The sequence below is a fragment of the Polypterus senegalus genome, chromosome 14, assembly GCF_016835505.1.
Source record: "Polypterus senegalus isolate Bchr_013 chromosome 14, ASM1683550v1, whole genome shotgun sequence".
Lineage (NCBI taxonomy): Eukaryota > Metazoa > Chordata > Cladistia > Polypteriformes > Polypteridae > Polypterus > Polypterus senegalus.
In genome coordinates, this window is record NC_053167.1 from 123,729,699 (window position 1) to 123,756,055 (window position 26,357).

The following is a 26,357-nucleotide window of genomic DNA, read 5'->3' on the forward strand; positions in this document are numbered from 1 at the left end:
ATTTGTAGATGGACAGATAGACATGAGCGGCACTATATAATATATCTCTTTATTATATAAAAAAATGCTGGGACAAGACAAGACTTTTTTAGCCTGGGACGAGAAGAGACTTTTTTTAGAGAGATACTGTCAAGTCCCGCAAGATGAGACTTTGTGCCAAGAGATTTAACCGGAAATAAAAGCCAAGAGTAGAAGACAAAGTAGAAAGTCATAAAGAGGTTCAAAAATGTTGGTGCAATGCACATGCTGAGCCGATTAGAGATTATGAAAGTACTTAAATTCGAAAGTCTCAAAAAACTCATGGTAAAGATTGCATTAGCGCAAAAAAACAGAAATTATTACTCGGTGAAATAACAGAACAGCGAAAAGAGATTGAATATATGGACATAGGTGATATTACAAAAGTACATAGATATTGTTCGGCCTTAAAGTCGGAGACTTTTAGATTGTCTAATTTGTGTTGCCATCAAGGAAAAGTAATTTTTCTTCCCAATGAAGATGGGTATCTGTAAGAATTGAAAGATTTGTGGTTTGGTGAAAGTAAAATCCACATACGCAAGCGGCAGAGATGCAAAGTGGCTGATGTGTAGCACAGGCTGGGGGGTTGGAGAGTGAAGTGAGCAGGGGGTGAAGCCCCTTAGTATATATATTGTGGCAAGTGGCTAGGGGTGGTACCCAGCCAGGACACCCGGAAGGACCGGAGGAGGGATTACTCCTCCTCGAGACCACGAGGGGGCAACCACCCTGGTGGATATGGGGGCCACGGGAAAGGAGCATGGAAGCTCAACCCTATAGGGGCCCATGGTCACTGCCAGGGGGCACTCAAATGCCTGAGGAGCCCTGGCCCTCAACACTTCCGCCACACCCGGACATGCTGGTGGGATGAAGACCAGGGACACCCGGAGTGTTTCCGGGTGCGCAGCCGGTACTTCCGCCACACTGGGGAGTGCCGGCGGAAGCTAATTGGGAGACACCTAGAGTACGTCAGGGTGGGTTTAAAAGGGGCCGCCTCCCTCCATTCGATGGCTGGAGTCGGGTGGAAGAAGTACAGAGCTGGGAAGAGAGGAGTGGAGGCGGACCTGAGGAGAGAGGCATTGGAAAGGTCTAAGGGTGGACTAAGGGTGTTTGATATGGGAGTGTTGGGTTGTGTGCACTGTAATTAATAGTATATAATGATTAAACGTGTTTGGGTGCAAACCTTCGGTGTCCGCCTGCCTGTGTCCAGGCCAGTCTCCACTATATATATATAAAACTGAGTGGAAGCGCTTTTGTCTCATCCCCCCACTGCACCACAGTTTGCAAGCACCACACAATACACAGTCTTTCCTTCTTCTTTTCTCTTCCTTGTTCTGCCTCCACTCATCCTCTGGCAAGCTTCAATTCTCTTCCTCCCAACTCTGGCTCCCCGAGAGAAGTGAGGCAGCTCCATTTATGCTGTCCCCGGGAGTGCTCCAGGTGGCTCATTAGCCAGATCTAAATTCACTCTCAGGTGTGGTGGAAGCCCAATGTAGGTCTCTGCAGTTCCCCCAGGAGGCCCCCATGGAATCCAACGGGGCTGTCACGAACTCCAACTCCCATGAAGTCCTGCGGGAATCCGTGGAGCCACAGCAACTCAGGGGGGGCTGCCCTCTAACATTCCGGGAGAGGCAGTGTCCTGTGCACATTTGCTCCCCAGTTCCTTCTGATATATATATATAGAGAGTATATACCTGTATGTATATATATATATATATATATATCTATACTAATAAAAGGCAAAGCCCTCACTCACTCACTCACTCACTGACTCACTCACTCACTGACTCATCACTAATTCTCCAACTTCCGTGTAGGTAGAAGGCTGAAATTTGGCAGGCTTATTCCTTACAGCTTACTTACAAAAGTTGGGCAGGTTTCATTTCGAAATTCTACGCATAAGGGTCATAACTGGAAGCTATTTTTCCCATATAATGTAATGGAGTCTTGAGTTGGAGATGGGCGGGGCGGGTTTCGTGTGACATCATCACGCCTCCTACGTAAGTGCGTAGAGAACAAGGAAGAACTCCAGCGATGAGCACAAAACGCCATTTCACAATTGAGAAGGCAGAAAAACATTATGAAGCAAATGATGCATATGCGGAAACAAAGCACGGCGTGAACCGTAAGTTTATATTAAATTAAGTTCATAGACAGGCTGCCACTAGCGTTTGTAATTTAGTGCCTGCCCATATAAGGCCGTCCATCAGCGGCAATCCAATACAAACACTGCCGCTAAATATTCACGTGTGAAGGACTGTGCTTATGCAGAGGAAGATGAGATGGTCAGGGTGGTGTTTGGCACAAACTCATTGAAACTGCGAGAGAAACTTTTAAGTGCCGGGTCTTAGCTGACATTACACAAGATGGCACCAGTACAGCTGGGAACCTTCGATGCAAGAACACCAAGCGGCTCACGTGAACTGACGCAGTGCACAGACAAAGAGCAACAGTTCCAAAGAGTGCTGAACAAAAACCGAATTACACAATTGAGAAGGCAGCAAAAAAATATGAAGCGTCTTATACATACAATCATATTCATAAGTGCAGCTACTGCGGAAACAAAGCACACGGTGGAAAAAGTGAATGTCCCGCTAAAGGAAGACAGCGTAAAAAAAACCCGTGCATGCAGTTTGTCACATCACAGATAAAAGGAAGACGAGCTGTTTATTGATGCAGTAAGGAACTAATCGATGAATGAAACCTCTTATCTTTACAACGATTGACAAACACGGAATGTAACTTGAACACATCCTACAAATACGAGCCTGATTGAAACAAATAATGATAATCAAATCCTTGATGACAGCAACATTCAATAACACTCACAAAACAATTACTGTATATTGACAATCATGTTACGTTATTTTTAAAATGTTCCCTTTTTCATAACTTCTACTTCTCCACTGCGATACGCGGGTATATATATATAAATGTATATATATAGCCCGATCTACAATACATACTTTAGCATAGAAAAGCCACACGCTGTGGCGCAATTGTAGAGTCTTCGCCTCTAACGCCGACATTCGAGGTTCGATTCGAGAGGGTGTACTGAGTATGTGCTGCGCTACCGATTCATTTTACCTTCGCATCTCCTTGGTTTGGGACGTATGAAAAATATTAGGTTAACGCAGAATCATGTTACGTTATTTTTAAAATTTTCCCTTTCTTAGCACAAGCACAGTTGAGAAGCTTCGATGCATGTACTCCATAACGCGTTAAAAAATAACGCATTTAATCACACTTTCAATTCCAAGCAAACGGGAACTTTTGTCAATGCATGATTTCCTGGTACATCCATTACACTGATGCACACATCACAGCTACAAAAATGTTAGAGTCGGAATAAAGCGCGTTCCTACGACTGATCATTTCGACTACCCCGAAGCCTTGATAAAAGCATGGTTTTGTGCACACTGAAAAGCAAGCAAAATTAGATGCATTACAGAAAGCGGACTTTGTGGCTCTTACTGGGGATCATTGGACTTTCGTGACCGTTAGTAATTCTAAATACATCTAATTACAAAATGTTCAATGATCACACTGTTTTAGCCTAATGTACAAAATAATTTTGGCTAATGTTACTCAGAGTTTAAAGAGTAAGCTGGTCAAATTACCTTTTATGTTTCTGACTTATTTTTAAGAAGAAAAACTGCACTTTATGGTGAAATTTTGGTTATTATTATTTAAAGACAATACTATTCTGAAAATGTACTTAAAGTACTTAAACTACCACTTTATTTTTAAGTCTGCCCAATTTTAACCAGGGATGATATTTTTGTTTCTGTTTTGAATTCAAATGCAGTTTAAAAGCTTTTTTTTCAGAAATTAAAACAGCTTCAGTTTACAATATTCATGTCCATGTCTATTATTTGATTCTGTCGCCCACTAAAACCGTTTTAAATTAAAAAAAAACAAAACATTTGCGATCTGGGGCAAATTTCGTGTCGATTACATACGATTAATCAAGATTAATTCTTACACAGCCTCTAATTAATTGGATTAATTTTTTAATCGAGTCCCACCTAATATATATATGTAGATATATATATGTAGATTTGTATATATATGTGTATATACAGTATATATGTAGATATGTATATGTTGTATATACAGTATGTATATATATATATATGTGTGTATATGTGTATATATATATATATATTTATATATATGTTTATATGTATATATATGTTTATATATGTGTCTGTGTGTGTGTGTGTATATATATATATATATATATATATATATATATGCCAGCAACACTCATGACAATTACAAAACAATTACATTGTCAATCATGTTACGTTATTATTAAAATGTTTCCTTTTCTTTTTACTTCTCCGCTGCCAATCGCAGGTATTTTGCTATATATATATATATATATATATATATAAATAGATAGATATGACAACAACACTCGTATCAATGACAAAACAATTACATTAACAATCATCTTACGTTATATTTAAAATGTTTGCTTTTCTTTTTCATAACTTCTTTAACACACTACTTCTCCGCTGCGAAGCGTGGGTATTCTGCTAGTATATATATATATATATATATATATATATATATATATATATATATATATATATATATATATATATATATATATATATATATATATATATATATATAGAGAGAGAGAGAGAGAGAGAGAGAGTGGTGCTGAACAAGTCAAATCAGCCAGGGATGAGCCACTCATAGTATTAGCTGGCATTCTGTCATGCAAATGCAGTGAAGCACCTTTGTGATACCAGACCTCACACTCAGGAGGGTGGGTTACATTGAATCAGCTTGCAAAACTATATAGCACATTAGTTTTTATCAGTAAAAGATGCATTGGACTGGAGTCTGCAGTTTCCACAAGTATATTTTATATATCCCTTTTCTCAGAAAGGTGCCTCTTTTTAAGCAACCAGTTCATACTCTTCCTCTAAAGAATTTGTGCAGACACTTATCAGAAGATACTAGATATACCAAACACACATCAACAAAAGAAAATTAACAGAGGAAGTTTCAGAAAACAAATGCATTTTGTGATGTCCTTAGCTCATTTAATTTCTCTTCATTCCTGAGAATATATTAGTTCCCATTACAACTGCCTAAAGCATTTAGCTAATAAGCTGCCCATATACTCTAACATACTGTATTCCTGTATATGGAATGCATGCTGCCAAGTGCCCTTGGAAAAGTTTAAAATGTGAGAATGCATTCCTCTTGCCAAGTTTATTTTTGCCTTTCTGAGTTATGAAGCTTCAGGGGGAAAAAAATAAGAATGTGCCTGACTCTTTGCCTTTTCAGAGATAAGAGACTGTCAGTAGCAGTAGCCTCTCTCTTTCCTTGCTGAAGTAAACACCAGCTGGTTGTCCTTACCGGCCCCTCCACGTACCTCTGCCTATACAGTGAGAGTTAAGCCAAGCCAAGATAACAGATAGAGAAAAGAGAAAGAGTGCGGATCCTGAATCTTCAGTCTTAATACTAGTAATGAGCCTACCGTCTAGTTGAGATGAGTCGTACCCAGGTGGCCATGGTGCACCCTGAAGGCCCATATAAAGTTCTCTGGTTCACAAAGTTTCCACAGAAACTAAATACTGGAGTTTATTGCATTTAGTCCTCTCCTACTGGTCACACAGAAAGCTAGGAATTGTCATGGTTGAGTTTCAGAGTCTAGCTTTCATCTGTATGGTTGAGAAGAAGTGTACCAAGGTCGCCTTCGTGCACCATGATGGTCCACATAATGTTCTCTAGTTCACAAAGCATCTAAAAAATAAAATAAATACTGGAAGTTATTGCACATAATCTTCCCCCATTGGTCACACAGGGGTCAAGAATTATCATGGTAAAAGTTCAGAGACTAGCCTTGATCAGTATAAAATCAGAAACGTTTACCACTTTAAGGAGTTGGACATGTTGTTCCCAGATGGTAGAATTAAGGAAAAGGTTGCTAAAGAAAATACAAAACATCTGAATGTAATTGATAAAGCTTGAGTGAAAAGCTTATGAAACTCTGAGAGTATAAAATATCTTGATCTTCTGAGCCTTGTTGAGAGAGGTCCATCAGGTAATGGGGTCTGCAGTCTGGTTTGCCTTGTTATCTGAAGATTGTCTCTCCTTGCTTGCAGTAGTATTAAGATTTAGGACATTCTCTTGAGTTTGTGATCAATTATGGTTATCAAATAAGGTCTATCAGTTGGGAAACCAAGAGTGTAGGCACAAAACCTAATCTCCAACAACTGCAAGCCAGATCAGTTCTGGAATTCTGGAAAAGCACAACATACATTGTTATTGAAATTAAATACTATAAGGAACAATAAGTTTCATTAAATTAACAAAAGGGAGTGTTATAAGAAAAAGTATCATAATATACTAATTCAAATTTACTTAAAATTAAAATAATTATTCATGAAGACTCTTGTAGGTTGCTATTGATGCAATAAATATAAAATATGCACTTAGCTCTATCTTTCCCCGCAAAAACATTCCCCCACTACTGTATATTCAAACAGGATGGACTTTGATTCTCTAAAGTGCAGAAAAATTCAAATGCTTACAACCTATTTGAGGCTTATTTTCTGTACTATTGCCCCCTACGTTGCTGTGCAAGACAACTAGAGGTTACGATCAATGATGTTAATGTATGTCGAGTGGGTATAAAGGTCAGAGTTACACAAGTCCTATTTGTTAAGTGATTCAAACCTTCAGCTTTCGCACTTTTGGCTTTTGATTTAGTACAATGCATTGAGATTACAGTTGTTTTTTTTAATTTACAGTTTAGACCAGGGGTCTCCAACACATCGCTCGCGAGCTACTGGTAGCTTGCAACTCCTTTCCAATTATCTTTCCAAAGGGTTGATGAATCCTACATAAATTTAAAAACTTGATTAGTCAAATTAGGGGTGGGTGATCTTTCCAAAAAAATCATATCACGATCCTTTTAACACAAAATCACGATCCACAATCTGAATTGCAATCTGTCTTTTCAATGTGGCATACACTTAAGAGAATATCCGGACTCAAATTCATCAAGACCTAAGTAACATGTTATTTTAAATACCAAACAAAGTTGAATTCAATTGTTCTGTCGTTCACTAGCTGTGCGGATTTAAGGAACACGCCCCAAAGATGGCGAGTGAGTGAGGAAGGCAAACAGGCATGTTTTTTGGATTCACACAAATAAATCGGTACCGCAAGGGAACTACGATACATAGCGAAATGAGAGAAGTTGCAAAATCAACTGGAAATGTTCAAGCAAATTATAGAAAAAAACCCGATCTAAATCCTTTAAGTAGTTCTCTTGTGAAAAGCGGACAGACAGACAGACATTAGATTTTATATATTATATATTAGTAAACCTTCAAAATAATGTGCAGTTAAAGTCTCAACAGCATTCTCAGCATTTCTGGAGCTTAGTAGAGCCAGATAACTATAAGAATCTCTTCTCTTTTCAGCTCTGAAAATGTCTGCTTTGTTTGGGTTTACATACCTCTGTGAGTCTGACATGAATGTCATGAAATTAAAGTTCAGAACAAGACTGACAGATGAACATTTACATGACTCCATAAGAGTGAACCTAAGTGACTCCACTCCACCATACACCTGCCTCTCTTATTGACTCCACTCCATGCAGTGCCAGTCATCTGACTAACTAAAAAACACATCACACATGCACCTGGCCCAGTGAATGAAGTGAAACAGTGACATGGAACAAAATGACAAACGAATAAGGAATATCTGTGGATTTGGAATTCATGTGTTAATTCAGTAGTTTCAGATACACTAGAAAATGCATACAGACATACAAAATGCACTTGCAGATGAACTAAATATTTTTTGTAATATTTTACAGTTTTTCTCGATTGGTTTGGCTCATTTCTTGAAACCGAGATGACATTCTCAAAATAACATGGACAGATCTCCAAACCACCTTGCAAATGTTCACAACAGAATGGCATTTCTCATTGATTTCATCAAATTGCAAATGCCTTAGTACATGTCTCAAGTGTCTCAGTGCATCTTTGCAAATGGTTAAGTACAAGTAGCCTGCAGTTAGCACAATAAGCCCACATTTAGCACATTTTCCAAATAAATAGATCTTGCTGATCTAAACTGATTAGTTGATTCTCAGTCTAATGGTTGTTCTCTCCAAAACATGTCAGCATGATTTCATCGTGTAAGTCATCATATGCACAATAGTCTGTTCAATTGTCAAAATTAGTCAAGAACATAATACCATGAACACCATATATGAATTTCTTGGAACATTTGATAAATTCATGACAGTAATTGACAATCAGGTGAAATTAGAACTTGACCAACGAAGGAGGAGTTTCCCACATCTCAGATGACCAACCAAACAGTTTGTTTAGTTACCTGACAGGTGCTGTCTATTGTTGTGAATGCTGCCAAACGTGTATATATAGAGCTTGGCTAGGGCCAGTACCATTTGAACATGGAGGTACCTCACCAAGTAAATCAAGAAGGGCAACCTCCTGCTCGAGGAAGAAGAAGAAGAGGAGGAGGAGGAGGAAGAGGAAGAAGAAGAAGAGGCGGAGGAGGAGGAGTGAGGATGCGTGGTGGTGGAATAGGGGGAAGAGGCCGAGGAGCACGAAGACACCATGCTGTCCCGGATGAGATTCGGGCCACAATTGTAGACCATGTGGTTAACCATCGCCTGACAATGGCAGAGGCTGGGCCGAGTGCAGCCTAATGTGCCTCGCTCTACTGTCTCCTCCATCATCCAAACCTTTCGAGGGAAAACAGGTATGTACTCAGTCAATGATGGAGTCATTACAGTATACAGTACTGTGCATACTGTAAAGCAAGACATGTATAAACTCTTCATTCCGTGTGTGTGTGTGTAGGCCTACAGTACTGTAATATATTACCTCAATGTGATGTTGCAATATGATGTTACAGTACAGTAACTCATTCTGTAACAAATACGGCATACATTACGAATTGTCATACAGTGTTGTCCTTTGACTTCTACGTCTAGGATTGGACGACAACCTCACATGGGTGGCAGAAGAAAACTTCTCAATGAACAACAAGAACAAGAGATCTGTAACATGGTGATTGCAAATAATGCTCTCACTTTGAGACAGATCCGTGATGCAATCCTTCAAGACAATGCCATATTCCAAAATGTCAACTCTATCAGCATCTCCACAATAGACCGGGTATTGAAGAAGCATCAGATGACCATGAAGCAGATTTACAGGGTACCATTTGAGAGGAATTCTGACAGAGTGAAAGAGCTGCGGTACCAGTATGTGCATGTAAGTCAGTTATTGGTTGTCTATTATAGTAACATTACAGTAAGCAGTGGTTCCCAATTTGTTTGGTTTTCAGTATCCTCTTTACCTTTAGAATCCAGCTTTATCTGACTACAGCATTTTGCCTAAAACTGCAACAGTGTTTCTCCCTCTTTGTGTCAAATACTCCCTGCAGTGCCTCTGCATAGGCCTGTACCCCAGGTTTGGAACCACTGGAGTAGTGGCCAGTAGCAGGCTATATTGAACTTGTGGAGGAGAACATAGAACAATCCCATGTAATTTTCTATTTCTGTTGTGTATGACTCCTCTATATGACTGATTTGATTTTTTACTCTATTGTAGAGAATAATGGCATTGGAAGGGAATGAAACATCTCACATCCTTGTATTTGTCGATGAGGCTGGTTTCAACCTGGCCAAGGGCGCAGACGTGGCGTAACATCATGGGTCAGCGGGCCACGGTGGATGTCCCAGGCCAGCGAGGGGGCAATTTAACAATGTGTGCTGCCATATCTGAGAATGGTGTGGCCACACACATCCCCAGTTTAGGCCCATATAACACTCAAAGCTCCTCATTTTCTTGGACCGTCTTTATACACATCTGGTCCCAGAAAATGAGAGAGGTCTCGAAGGGCCTCACCTACCACACTATGTGATCGTGTGGGACAATGTAAATTTCCACCGTGGGCGCTCATCAGGGCCTGGTTCACCACCCATCCAAGGATGCTCATGGAGCTACTACCACCATACTCTCCTTTCCTTAATCCCATTGAGGAATTTTTTTCCGCTTGGAGGTGGAAAGTCTATGAACATCAGGCTCAAGACCAGAGATCCCTGCTCCATGCAATGGATGCTGCATGTGAGGACATTACAGGGGATCAGTGTAGGGGATGGTTGAGACATTGCGCCGTTTCTTCCTCGCTGCATCGCAAGGGAAAATATCCGCTGCGATGTGGATGAGAATCTATGGCCAAACAGAGAGCAGCGTGGATGGCCAGGAGGATGAGGATGGTGGCCAGGAGAGGGACGGTGACGACAACAACCAGTGAAAGTTACCTTAGTTGTGAAACTTTATTTACTGTAAGCCCTACTGTAGGCTAGATATAATTTTTCTTGTTTTTTGTTTGTGTTTATATTTCGTACATGTACAGAATACTGTATACATTTTTATGTACTCTAATGTATGGAAGTTACTTTATGTGTGTCAATAAAAATGATTACAATTTCCTTGGAAGTAGGAGTGCAGTGTGTCTGATGTCAAACTTTGGAGGCTGCTCTTACTGTAAAATCCTTTTTTTTTCAGTTTTATACATAATTGTATTCTGTTGGCTAGACCTCTGCCATAGTGACAAAACATCTAGGCATTTTGACTTGCAGTGCTTACACGATGCCAAAGGGACGATGCATTTTGGGGGCACTAACTATTTAAATGGGAAAGGAATTTAGTTTTGACACATGGGTAAACTATTTTGGGAGAGATACGAGCTTTTGCAGGTGATCCATGGTGTTGTGCTAAACCATCCAGGTTATTTTGGAAAAACGCACTAAGTGAATGCAAATGAGCCAACGCAATTGAGAAAGATCTTTGACATTTTGATGGTACTGACTTATATGGGAAAGGAATCTATTTTGAAGCGTGTATGAACAGTTTTGGGAAAGATATGACCTTTTGCTAGTGAGCTGTAATGTTGCGCAGAACTGTAAGACTGTTTGGCCAAATGATCTTATAGTTTTAAGAATGTAATTTCTGTTTCAAGAAATGAGCCAAACCAATCGAGAAAAACTGTAATACAAAATGTGAATTGCGGACACCAACATTTTGTAAATGTTCAGACAAAACAAGCTAATTCAGTTTGTTTGGGTTGAAATAAGCTATGAGAATAAATGTTAGAAAACAGGAGTAGCTCTCAGCCATTTTCATTTTGTAAAAGTAGCTCTCAGGGAAAAAAAGGTTGGAGACCCCTGGTTTAGACGTTTGGCCTGGAAATTCTGACAGAGGTCTGCTTTTGTCCATCTCCTGGTCCTAAAATTGTTTTTTTCTTGTTTTTCCTGTTTCTATCAGACACAAGAACAGGAACTGTATTTTATTTATGAAAAGGCTTTTCTTAAGAATTTCCTGTGGCAAATAATATATATCATAAGACAGTGGTTCTTTTTACAACCCAATTTTGCATTTCTGTGTCTTTAATACCCAGAATTGACACCAACCATCATCCCCACCCACTTTTTTTTTCTCATCTGTCCATGGGACCAACTTCATCAAATGCCCAGTGGGAGCTGGTGGTCTTTTGGCTGTGGACCCCCTGCAGATTTAGTTTTTTTTCCAGCCTGGAGTTTTTATTTTTTTGTTTGTTGACCTTACCTTGTTTTATTGTTACTTATTCTTTAATATTATTGCCTTATTGTAATTGTTTTTTTTCTTCTAACTTTCTGTTTGTTATCTTGCACTTCGAGTTACATTGTTGTATAAAAATGTCCTATATACTGTATATATATATATATATATATACCTGTATATATAGTGTCACACACCACGTGTGAGTAGGAGGAAGTTGTATGGATAAAGCAAAGGTAATTCCACACCAGGCCAGGGGGTGGTGGGGTACACTAAACCTTCTCCTGTTGTCCCTACAGGCCAGCAGTGGGAAAACCTTTCTGATTCACAGCTGACATCATTTCTGGCACCCAGTAGAGTGTTACTTCCAGTTTCCGGTACCCAGAAGAACGTCACTTCCAGTGCACAGAAAGACGTCAGATGAACATCACAATTTCCCCAACGTCACTTCCGGTTCCTACACATCAGTTCCGATTTGATTACTTAAAGCTGCCATCTTTGCAAACCCTCACCAGTTCTGTTTTGGACTCAGGCTTGTAAATATCTCTGTTCCTTTAAAAGCCTTTTGCAGCTAGGGAAATTATACGGGTGACTGTCCCAAACCTTTTTGAGTGTGTCGAGTCTTATCCTTTTCACTATATATATATTGTCACGCTTGGGTCACAGATTTGCACAGAGACACAGAAGGTCGTAGAAAAAAAGAAGGATTTTTATTCAGACACCGCAAACACATGAGCTTAAACGTGCTCCATGACAAGTCAGATATAACAGTTCCGCTAGGAGCAGAGAGAGATAAAAGCAAACAATCAATTCCCAAACTGACAGGCGCTGCGCAAGGCTTATAAGTCGGCGGAGTACCGCGCGAGGCTTGTATTATGCGTTATAGTGCAAGGATAAGGAGCAATGTGTAGTCAGTGTTTCAGGGTTTGTGGTTTTCCCAGGGGCGTCTGTCTCTATTTGGGGTGCGATCAGCCCTCCAGCTCACAATATATATATATATATATATATATATATATATATATATATATATATATATATATACACAGTATATATATATGTTTTTGTTGTTTGGAGAGACTCCACTGACCATCATCCCCATTGACCATTGGAGAATCACTAACATAGGGCATAGGGAAGCAACGACGTTTGCTTTGAATGCTCGTGGTATTCAGTCTTAAGACACTCCACAAACTTCCACCACCCTATCCCATTAAGTACTATTGTGAATCTTGACTCTGAGTGATCTAAATTAGGATAACATGCAACCCATAATTTAAGAGCCTAAGCCATAAGAACAGAATGAATCTGGCAAACGAGAGGAGACCATTCAGTCCATCAGGCTCATTTTTTAGCTAATCTGTTGAACTGTTCCAATATCTCACCCCAGATACTTAACATTTATCAAGGTTTCTGTTTCAGCTCCATGTCTCTTTACTTAGAAATAAACTTAAATACTGTAAACTGAGGAAATGCAACAATGTGATAATTTAAAGACAGTCCTACCAAAATATTATATTAAAATAACACATTTAAAATAGTGAGAAAATAGCAAATACCACTCATATTATAGAAACACTTTTTATATTCATTACTTTACCTAAGAAAATTACTTGGCAGTGTTACAGTTATTTACTCACTCGCTTTATTTCATCACTGTCTGGATTTTAATCCTCAGTATCTCTAGTTGTTTTTATAAACAAGTGTAAGTTTCTAACCCATAATCAAAATGACAGCTTCTTGTAAAACCTGATCAATAACAAGAACAAGGAAAGGGACCAGCGGGGGAGCTCTTTCACAGACCTCAAAGCAAGAGAATAATCTTGCAAGATTTACAGAGGTGAGGTGTTGACACAACAATTTCTTATCAGTCTCCCATTTAAAAAACTTAGGACACAAACATGCTCCTTTGATCCGTATCTGATTGACCTTCATTGTGATGCTGACAAGCAATATTGACTGCCTAATATAGATAACTGATGGACATGGCATGTAGGAATAGAAATCAGTGAAAGTAAAGAAAGATTTCTATTGCTACTGTTATCACCATTTGCAATGAAGGAAGAATTATCACTAAGGGCTTATTGATGCTGTTTACATGTTAAGTTGAGTAATTTCATTTTAGATCCCTAATGCAAGTAAATAGTTGGCTTTTCTAACCAAACTATCAATAAATGAATCAATCCATTTAAAAAAAAAATGTTTTTACAGTAAAGGATGAGACATGTAGAAGGCACGCCTGAATAATCCCTGAATTTAAATAATCTCAAGGAGGCCAAAATAAGTATAATGAAACAGCTTTATTATGTATAAAATTAAAAGAATTGAATAGACAAGGAGAAAAATGAATATATACAGCTCCAATAAAAAGTATTAATTTAAATAAGTATTCACCTAAATGCAGCTTTTCTCAAGATGGGCATGCTGATCTAATGTCAATATTTTGTAATTATTTAACTCAGTTGGAATCAACATTAGTTTTCCTGAATCAGTCTGCAATTTAGGTGTTAACTTTGTCATGTCGTTTAAGGCACACATCACAAAACTATCCAAACAATGTTTTTTCCATCTTAAAAATGTTGGAAAATGAAGGTGTTTTCTAAATATGCAGGATACTGAGAAATTAATGCATTCATTTATTTCTAGCTGGATAGACTAATGCAATGCATTATTCACAGGCTAATCTAATCATTCTTTTTTTACAGGTTTCAGTTAATTCAAAAGGGCTCCTGCAAAAATAATTACAAGAAGAGGAAAGTACGAACACATAACTCCAGTTCTCAAGTCCTTACACTGGCTCCCGGTTAAGTTTAGGGTAAATTTCAAAATCCTCCTTTTAACATATAAAGCCTTAAATAGCCGCAGCCCTGCTTACTCATCTGAACTTATCATGACTTATAAAACAGAGCACACATTGAGATCTCAAGATGCTGGTCTGCTTATGATTCCAATGATTAACAAAACAACAGTGGGAGGTTAAGCTTTTAGTTACAGGGCCCCTAAACTGTGGAATGGTCTGCTGCTACTATAAAAGGTGTGCCTTCAGTCTCAGCTCTTAGATCCTGGCTGAAGACTCACTGATTCAATTTAGATAGATAGATAGATAGATAGATAGATAGATAGATAGATAGATAGATAGATAGATAGATAGATAGATACTTTATTAATCCCAAGGGGAAATTCACAATTTAGCATACCCTGACTAGAGCTGCTGATCAGCTGTGCATACTGCACCTCTGTTGTTATTCATTAGTACAAAATATAAGTGATACAGTGTTTATAAACTGTTACTAACCCACTTCTATTCTGTTGATCAGTGTCATAAAAGTCAAATTAAATCCACTGTGATTCTACATTGTATAACAATAAAATATGAAAATTTGATAGGTAGTGCAGTCTATAAAGGGACCTCTTACTGCTTGCATTTCTAATTTGAACCTAGACTTGTTATGCAATTAAATTAACGAATACATATTAAATAAAAGAAGGCTAATCCAAAGATTAATCCATCTATCCATTTTCTGATGCCTATCCAGTTCCAGGTTGTGGGGGCAGCAGTCTAAACAAAACTGCCCAGATGTCCCTTTTCCATGCTAGCTCATCCAACTCCTCCAGGAGGATACGGAGGCGTTCCCAGGGCAGCTGGCAGATATAATCTCTGCAGTATATCCTTGGTGTGGCCTGAGGTCTTCTCCCTGTTGAACATTCCCGAAACACCTTCTTAGAGGAGTCATCCAGAAGCCTGAACCACCTCAACTGGTACCTGTAGATGTGGAGGAGCAGTGACTCTACTTTGAGCTCCTCTCAGATGTATATGCTTCTCACGTTCTCTCTAAGGCTGAGCCCAGACACATTGTGATGGAAACTCTTTTGTGCCGCTTATATGCGTGATCTAGTTCTTTCAGCTTGTGGCCATAGGTGCGAGTAGGAATGTAGATAAACTCATCAATTGATCTACACTTTTTTCACCACAACTAACTGGTACTATGTTCACATCACTTCGGGCTCTGCTCCAATCTGTTTATTAATCTCCTGTTTCCTTCTTCTCTCACTCATGAACAAAGATGCTGAGATACTTGAACTGCTCTGCTTGTGGCAGCATCTTGTCACAAACCCGCACTCAACCCTTATTTAGGCTGAGAACCATAACCTCGATCATGGAGGATATGATCCCTATCACGTCCGCATCACACTCTGATGCAAACTGCCCCATATGTATAATCCACAATTAACCTTTTCAATTAAGAAACAGCAGTTATTAAACATTGGCTGAAAAATAAATCTATTCATCCATCCATCTATCTATCTATCTTTTTTCTAAACCTGCTTATCCTCGACAGGATCATGGCAAAGTTGGAGCCTACCCTAGTAAGCATCAGACATAAGAACATAGGAACATAAGAAATCGAACAAACAAAATGAGACCATTTAGTCCATCAACCTGGTTTGATTACCTAATAACTAAGTTGTTCCAATATCTGATTCAGAAACTTCTTAAGGGTTGCCAGTGTTTCTGCTTCAACTCCATGTCTTGGTTGTCTGTTCCCGATTTCCTTTGCATGCCAGCCCATCACAGGGTGAACACAAACACAATGCCAATTCACCCAACCTGCGTGACTTTGAATTGTGGGAGGAAACCCACATGGGCACAAAGGGAGAACATGCAAACTCTACACTGCAAAAAATGAAATCTAAACAAGTGAAAAGTACTTATATCATGATGTTAAATCTTTTTTTTCCTATTGTAAGAATTATTGACTTGTCAAAAAACTTGTACTTATAATTATTTAGCATGTTTTGAGAAATCTTGTCAAGTAAATTTTGCTTACCCCATTGGCAGATTTTTTTGCTAAATAAAAGCAAAACAACTCTCATTTAAAGTTTTTTTGTCTAGTTTTTGCATATGCATTTTTTGCAGTGTACACCAAGGACGAAAACCCTAGTCTCTGAGTTGTAAGACAGCAGCTCTACCATTGTACCACAATGCCGCACAGACAAGTTGATAGATAGATAGATAGATAGATAGATATGAAAGGCACTGTATAATACATGATAGATAGATAGATAGATAGATAGATAGATAGAAAGAAAGTCATATATAATGAGTAGATAGAAAGGCAATATATGATAAATAAGAAAGACACTATGTAATAGATAGATTGATAAATAGAAAGGCACTATATTATAGATAGATAGATAATAAATAAATAAGAGCCTGACAAATCTAAGCAATTACCTCAGCATATGCATGCACCATCTAAAAGAGTGTCATTAATGAAACACAATTGAACCTTAGGTTGAGGTAACAGGTGGAGTCAACCTTAAAGTGCAGATCACCTGCTATAGCATACATTTTATACGTAAATCCAGCATTTTTTTCAGTAACAAACTTTAAGGTAATCTTAGCCATCAAAAATTGAACTATTTAGGTAAGAACACCTAAATGGCATGAAAATGAACAAATTATCGCATGTATGAGCTTTAACACCCCCCCAACCCTGCATTTAAGATCTATGGCTCCCTGCAAATGGGCTCAGATCATTTTCTCTGAGGCACATTTAGTTATTTAGACCACAATACAGTGAACTGACAGAAGATTATTCTGTAATCTGCACACAACTGTTGAAAAAATGTAAATTGCTTGGGTTATCCTGGGGGCTTCAAAGGATCAGAACATTTTGTGTAAAGTAAGGAATGTATTACTTAGAAGTCATCCAGTATGTGGAGAGACATTATAAAACCCCTTAGCAAAGCACTTTATTTCATAAGATAGAACTTTACTTAGTTTTTGTAGAAATTATAGATTTCTGGCAAAGTGTCAAAGATCTCGGAGTAATAATCCTTGGTTCCTGATTCAATTGTATAAAAGCAGTAAAAAAAAATTAGCCTTGGCTAAATTACCCATGTCTTAACAAATCTAATTAGAAAATTATCATGTCTCCTGCTGCAATAAAGACAGGGAAGAATTTGCTGAGAATGAAATGTTCCATTTCAACATTTCTGCAAGTAAATAAACAAAACTAATTAAATTCCAACACACTTCTTAGCCTCCTCCAAGGTAAGGCACAATTTGAATGCTTCAAGGTAATTGCTTATATTTCCCCTGGCCTCTCCTTCTGTTGTGTCGCCCGGCAATTTCATTTTGCACCTGTTGGAACAGCAACACTTATAGCAACCTCTCCAGACTTTTCGTAAGATGATATTCAGTGTTGGTTTTCAAAGTTATTTAGGGAAAAGTGAATTTGTTGCCACTTCCTACTTTCTGTATAAGTCAAATCCATTGAGACTTTAAAGTTTCATTATTCATTTATCTCTTTTGAAATTCAAAGAGCCTTGCTGCAGTCTTCATACATGGATACATATTGTGAATCGAGATAATGTCAGGGCTGAAATTATAATATTCTGGCTGAGAGGCTGACTTTTATGGGTCACAGAAATAATGCATTAATGATGGGTTGGCATGGGGAGTGCAGAATGGGGGTGTAGTGCATCTCCCAGAATGAGAGATGGCAGAAGTAGAAGCCGACATATTTTATTTGTGTTCCTGCAGAAAAGTCTAGTCATTTTATAACCAAAGCCCAGATGAGGTTTCAAAGGCTCCTGGGGCATCTGTTGGCATGCTGGAAACACCACCTTTAGGAGATTTACAGGACCAATTTAAGGAGTCATGATTTCTAAAAAAACACTTTCCATGCAAAGCAAAGCATGTTGGGAGAACTTGCATATATTTACTGCAACTTGGACTTATCCATATGCATGTGTAAAAAAGATCAAAAACACATGAGCAAAGTCATCCATCCAGTCAAATGTGTGTAATATCACATGTTCTGGAGCCCACGTGGAATTTTAACATAAATATGGCTAGTCCAATGGACCAAAAGGGAGAAGGAAAAGCAATGACAGAAGAGAACAGAGAGCAACGTGTGAGACCAAGACACGTGTGACCGTTTCATCTGAATGTCAGGGAAAGCATCTTATGAATAACACTGATTGCTAAATCAAAAGCAGCCATCCAGGACAAACATCCAATCCTTGACATTTTCTGTAAGCTTTTCCTAATGACTATATCCATTCCCTCACTATCAATCTCATTTTCCAATATATCTTGTTTTATTTGGTATTATTATTATTATACGTTATGTGACGTGTGAGTCACTGTCTTGCACCCGAAAATCGAGGCCGAGTCCAAGGGCTTCAGGAAAACAACTTTATTCAAATCAGCACAGGAACAACCAGGGTATTTATTGAAATGGGAGCTACCAACAACAACAACAACAACAACAACATTTATTTATATAGCACATTTTCATACAAACAGTAGCTCAAAGTGCTTTACATATTAAAGAATAGAAAAATGAAAGACATAATTATAAAAAATAAATCAACATTAACATCGAATAAGAGTAAGGTTCAATGGCCAGGGGGGACAGAAAAAACAAAAAAACTCCAGACAGCTGGAGAAAAAATAAAATCTGTAGGGATTCCAGACCATGAGACCGCCCAGTCCCCTCTGGGCATTCTACCTAACATAAATGAAACAGTCCTCTTTGGATTTAGGATTCTCACGGAAGGGCTTGATGATGATGATGGTCACGTAGACTTCTTCCTTTTAATCCGTCCATCATTGTTGGAGCATCATGAAGCTTTGAGTAGGTGGAGGTGGCGCAGGCCACCACCACAAAGAAACCGGAAAAAGAAACAGAAAAGAGAGTAGGGGTCAGTATGGATTTTAGAGCCACCATGAATAGGTGTTATGATGAATTGAACATACAGAGTATCAGGATTAAGTTAAATTACGATTAAAATGAAGTTATAAAAAGGCCATGTTAAAGTAACGTGTTTTCAGCAGTGTTTTAAACTGCTCTACTGTATTTGCCTGGCGAATTCCTATTGGCAGGCTATTCCAGATTTTAGGTGCATAACAGCAGAAAGCCGCCTCACCACTTCTTTTAAGTTTTGTTCTTGGAATTCTAAGGAGACACTCATTTGAGGATCTGAGGTTACGATTTGGAATATAAGGTGTCAGACATTCCGATATATAAGATGGGGCGAGATTATTTAAGGCTTTATAAACCATAAGCAGAATTTTAAAGTCAATTCTGAATGACACAGGTAACCAGTGTAGTGACGCTAAGACTGGTGTGATGTGTTCGGATTTTCTTTTCCTAGTTAGGATTCTAGCAGCTGCATTCTGCACTAGTTGCAAACGATTTATATCTTTTTTGGGTAGTCCTGAGAGGAGTGCGTTACAGTAATCTAGTCGACTGAAAACAAATGTGTGAACTAATTTCTCAGCATCTTTCAGTGATATAAGAGGTCTAACTTTACTTATGTTTCTTAAGTGAAAAAATGCTGTCCTAATGATCTGATTAATATGTGATTTAAAATTCAGATTACAGTCAACAATCACCCCTAAGCTTTTTACCTCCGTCTTGACTTTTAATCCTAATGTATCCAGTTTATTTTTAATAGCCTCATTGTATCCATTATTGCTGATCACTAAAATTTCAGTTTTCTCTTTATTTAACTTGAGAAAATTACTATTCATCCATTCTGAGATACTAGTCAGACATTGTGTTAGTGAATCAATAGAATCGGGGTCATCAGGTGCTATTGATAAGTACAGCTGTGTGTCATCAGCATAGCTGTGGTAGCTCACGTTGTGCCCTGAGATAATCTGACCTAACAGAAGCATGTAGATTGAGAATAACAGCGGACCCAGGATAGAGCCTTGTGGAACACCATATTGGATATCATGTGTCTTGAGTTGTAATTCCCACAACTAACAAAATATTTTCTCCCTGTCAGGTAGGATTCAAACCAATTTAAGACACTGCCAGAGAGGCCCACCCATTGACTAAGGCGATTTCTAAGAATGTTGTGATCAATGGTGTCAAATGCAGCACTCAGATCTAAGAGGATGAGAACAGATAAATGGCCTCTGTCTGCATTTACCCGCAAGTCATTTACTACTTTAACGAGTGCAGTTTCTGTGCTGTGATTTGTTCTAAAACCCGACTGAAATTTATCAAGAATAGCATGTTTATTGAGGTGGTCATTTAACTGCATAATGACTGCCTTCTCCAGAACTTTACTTAAGAAGGGCAGGTTAGAGATGGGTCTAAAATTTTCAAGAGCCGAGGGGTCAAGATTATGTTTCTTAAGTAGGGGTTTAACTACAGCAGTCTTAAGACAGTCTGGGAAGACCCCTGTATCTAGTGACAAATTTACTATGTCAAGAACATTATCAATTAGCACGCCTGATACTTCTTTGAAAAACCTTGTTGGTATCGGGTCAAGGACGCAGGTGGAGGGTTTTAATTGAGATATTATTTTTTGTAAATCAGGTAAATCTATCCTAGTGAAAGAGTTTAATTTGTTTATAACAGGATGTTGGGGTTTAGGGGGATCCTTAGTGTTGGAGGGATATACTATGTTATTTCTAATATCATTAATTTTTTCCACTTCACTCCACACAGACAAAGGAAACAAGCAGTGATGTTATCAGTTGTACTGCCTTGGCTCTCTTCTTCAGTTTAGGAACAAATAGTCTTCCTCGTCAGCTCGATCCAGTGCCTGGAATCAGGTCATTGTGGAGGGAAGGGGACAGAACAGAAAAGAGTGGGCCAGGTCATTGGCCGGATTAGAGTACTCCCTTAGCTGACAGACGTGTTACGTGGCGAGGCTGTGAACTCGAAATTGCTTTGGTACTGCGGCAAACCTGTCGTTACCTCGCAGGTGGGCAAACAACTCTTGATAGACACGTCACCCATGTTTTGTCACTTAGGTCTCACAGTTAATGAATACCATTTCACATTTACATATTCTATACCTTGTTCTTTTGTCTTGATTAGATTGAAAATTAAGACACCTGTGTGAGAAATTTGCCTCTTTTCTTGCTCACAGTTATCAAGGCTAAGAGGTCGCTCCTCAAAAGAAAGAGAACTGCTGTAAAATCAGAGCATATTGTTTGTTTGGTAAGTGGCATATAACCTAAAGATTTGTGCTTTTAATTGTGTCCCGTTGATAGCCGCATGTTTATAAGTGCTAGTGATAGTAAGTCATTAAGTAGAGACTCCAATAGAATACTGTGTGATGCATTTAGGCAATACCATTGTCTAAATTAGGATATGTACAGGTATGTATGAATGCAAAGGGGGTTATAAATAGAATATTGTGGGATGACTGACAATTAGGCTTTCACGTGAGACTTTGTCGGTTGGATCCCTATGTGTATCTGTATGTGTGTGAATCTTAATGTGTGAAAGCTGACCAACCTACCAACAGACTTGGTAAGTATCACAGAAACTCAGGACAATACAGTGGGTAATGATGACACATTTGATAAAGTAGGGAAACCAGCTAAATGACGATTTACGCATATACTAATTCATATAAGGGTAAAGGGTAAATTACGCACAAACATTAAGACTTTTTTCTTTACACAAAGAACGACAGACACTTGGAATAAGCTACCAAAGTAGTGTGGTAGACAGTAAGACCTTAGGGACTTTCAAAACTCGACTTGATGTTTTTTTGGAAGAAATAAGTGGATAGGACTGGTGAGCTTTGTTGGGCTGAATGGCCTGTTCTTGTCTACTGTGTTCTAATATTCTAATATCACTGAACCATTATTATAATGCACACTGATGTGATAAACATCAAACCTCAAAAGTGACAAATATGATAGGAAGACTCTATTTTAGTTTCCTTTTAAGAGGGCTAGTGCTGCGTATTTGCACTGAAGAACTGTTTATTTATTTGTCAGTTTGTATAGCCTACTTGATATCACTTCTCAATGAGTTTAAAAATAAAAAAAAGAAAGCGATCAAAACCCAGACGAGAGGCAAAAATCACAGCCAAAATTCAGGAAAGAAGTTGTAAACCAGGCAAGACATGAAAATGAAACAGGTTTTGAAGGAATTATCCACAGATCAGATAAAGCTCAGTACAGCCGCTGACCTTTCATCCCATCTACTGTAGAATTCAAGGCCTCAGAGACTACACCCCTAGAGATGTGCGATGCAACCCTAACATCGGTACACAGAAGGGCTTCTACCTGATTGCAGATGCACATTTGTGTTCCAAAAACTTTCTAAGAGTTAAATTAACTCTTCTAGTTATAACTTTGCTGTGTATTTTATAATCAACTGATTTTTCAATCAAGGGAGATGTATGTAGCAGAGGCTAATTTTCATTTGATAAATAAATAAATAAGCTACAAAATGAGGTGGGTCAATAATAAAAGAGGGTGGGCATAGGCCTACCCAGACCCAATACTGGTGCTGTATCTGTGGTGATTTTAATGATATGCTCTTCATTCCTCTATAGCTGTTCACATATTTCAGGCTAAACCAGCACAATGACTCAAGTGAAGTTCTATTTTTTCTGTACATTTAATTATATTGTCCTCACCTACCCACTTTAAAGTGTGTATGGAGTTGTTTCTGAGCTAACTTTAGACCACAAGCGCAAACAAATGACATTTTTAGGAGCTTACAATGTAAAATATAGGAATGAGGGATGAGCCAGCATGGGTACTAAAGGCAAGTCCAATCGTAATTACAATATCTTTTTTTCTTTTTTAATACTAAAAGGTTAAACAGTGGACAAATAATACTTTGTATAAAAGCATAAACGCATGGCAACTTACTATCATGGAGAAGCAAAAGGTTTGGCTGAATAGCTCTTATATCAGTAGAAGAACAGCCACTTCTGCTAAATGAGGTAATGCGTTTATAGGTTATATACCAGTTATATTTGGTGTCCTTGGAATTCTATTTCTTTCAGAGCTCAATTTTCCTGAAGCCTTTCCATTGACTCCTTGCTCTAAGCTTCTGCTTGTCCTCAGATTACCCAGGCCTGACTACTTTATTGGGTCCCTTAAGTCCTGTAAGACTCCCATAGGATTGCAGACTCCAAGTAGCATCTGATGAAATGACAAAAATTCTGTAATCGGTAAACAAAAAAATGGCTTTTTCTCATATGCTTAATTAATGCTAAATGTTAGTGTATCCCCTGATAGGAAGTAGTAAGCTTAACAGAGATGAATTTCTCTTGTTTGTCAAATTTCTTATATTCTTATATCTCATTAAGCCATCTGGAAATTTTTTAAAACTACTTTCTGCATTTTGTATCATTAAAGTGATCCTAGGAATGCCAGGTGAAAGGTAAACTTACATTGTATAATGATTTAGATGGAAAAATACTAGCAGTGGCTTAAAAAGGCCAAGGTCAAAAGCTAGAGGATAAAATATGTTTGCCCAAACCCAATATGTGAACCAAAAATCAAAGTCCAAAAAGACAAGAAGAATATCTAGTTAACTAAAAAAGAAAACGAAGCTCTGTTTTGGGGATGACCTTATATTGTGTCCCATATCCCCAATGATGCTGCACAAATTCTGGAGAATTAAGTAATCAAATGCAGTGCACATGGATAATACCAAAATGGCACAAAATCCCCAAAAAAATCACCCAGAAAATAAAATCTCTATTAACAAAATCCCTACATGGGTGTAGAAAAAGATGCATGCAGATAGTTCAAGAAAAAAATGACATTAATCAGAGCAATATCAAAACACAATCTAAACAGGAGAGGTCAGTTGCAGCATGCTCTGGGGATGTTGGTCCGTGTTGGTCTGGTCTTAGTCTGTATTTACTGTAACAAGACTAACTTTGGGGATTAGCGCCACTGCAGTGTGCCTGAGAGCTGCAGCAGGTCAACACCAGGACTAAGTGCAGCTGCAGTTTGCTTTATGGACTCAGAGATGGGGATGGAAGTTGCACACTGTTAGACCACCTCATGAGCAGGTTTAATGGAGTTAGGTAATGTTACAAAATGAATTCTGTACACATCAGACAGTGTGACGGACGTGAAAAAGCACAAATATACCACGAAAAATATTGAAACCATATTTTGCATTTACTGTATATTTGAACTAAAGTATACCATGATAGTGATTAAAATATATTTAACTCAAAGGCACAGAAATAGACAAGCAATGCATGGAAATATTTGTATTGCATAATATTACTAATAGAAAAATATGGATCAACATGCATTTTAACCATTGTTATTCTTCAGTTAAAAGATGCAAAGACTACTTGGATAGTGCACATTAAAAAATGCTGCTAGTTTCCTCCATATGTATTTCTTCACCATGTCAAGAGGGTATCTTTGCAAGTGTTTGCAAGTGTTGTGCAGATCTGATATGAGATCCCACACACTATGTATTATAAAGCCCCTGTTCTCTATTGGGAAGACTTTGCTGCAATGTAAGAATTTTTACGAATACTGTTCACCTTCTGACTAGGCATTGTATAACCTTTGGTGACTTTTGGATTTTTTTTTTTTTTGTTATTAGGAAAAGTTTGGTGCATAATGAATGAGAAATATTATCTCTTCTGTATTATCTTCCTAATTGAGAAAATGAGTTATAGCATTACCAGATTAAGAATCCCACCAGCTTCAGTGTGTCACATGCCTATAAAGTATTTACACTATATGAACATCACATATAAAAATAAAATGAGGGGTGGTCCCTCTCACACATTTAAGCCATATAATGTACGGGTAACTGCATACAGTATGTGAACTTAAAACGCATCTGTTTAAAATGGATTTTTCTTTATGATTACAGTGGTTATGTTTGGTTTTAAATATTTTCTGATGTTTTTACTTGTTTATAACTGTGTCTTTTATTTATTTATTTATTTGTTTGTTCGGCGTCCTTGAGTTTTCAGAAAGGCGCCTTGTATAAATAAAATGTATTGGGGGTTCGCCCTCTGCTCACTTCGCTTACCATTCCCCCCGGCCTACGCTATGTGCTAGCCATTTTGTGTCTCTGCCACTTGCGTTGTGAAGAGGGAGAATGAACGCACCCCAAGGAGATGCAATCACTCCTCTGAAATCCCCTCTTAAAATGGTGATACAATGGGAAACAAATACAGTTTTTTTTTACCTCCTCTTTGCTTGATCAGCTGCTGGTTTGATGCTGCTGCTGCTTTTTCATCTCAACCATTATACATTGCAAGTTTACCTTTCACTTGGCATTCCTAGGATCTACTTTCTAAGACATAGGAGTCTGCAATCCCATAGGAGTCTTACAGGACCAAAGAAACGTCATTTACATCTTGTGCGGCGCTTAAAACATTTAAAGCCTATACAGCAGCTGTCCTACTCTTTGTCTTTTATTTCCAGCCCAGGGTGTGGTTAAATCTCTTGGCACAAAGTCTCTTCTCACGGGACGTCAGTTCTTGATATTTTTTAGTTTATAATTTAAAAACGGAATAAGAATCTGAAAATCTAACAACATCATATTAAAGTTTGATAATTCCTGAAAAGAATGATACCAAACATATATATATATATATATATATATATATATATATATGTAGGTTTCAAAATATGCCTGATTTAAAGAATGAGAAAAACGAAACATAAAAAATGACATAAAATTGTTGCACAAAATCATTGCACTTTTAGGCTTAGGATTTTGTGTATATATATATATATATATATATATATATATATATAGTGACAGATAGGGGGCACTATCGCTCCCTTTAACCCCTGTCCAAGACTCCAGACACCAAGTAAAAGTCTAAAAGTTGACTTTATTTATATGCAACAGTGCACAAAGCACCCTCTCCTCCACTATACTCATACAATACACAATAATAATCACAATATACTTTCCACCACTCCCAGACGCGTTGACCTCCTAC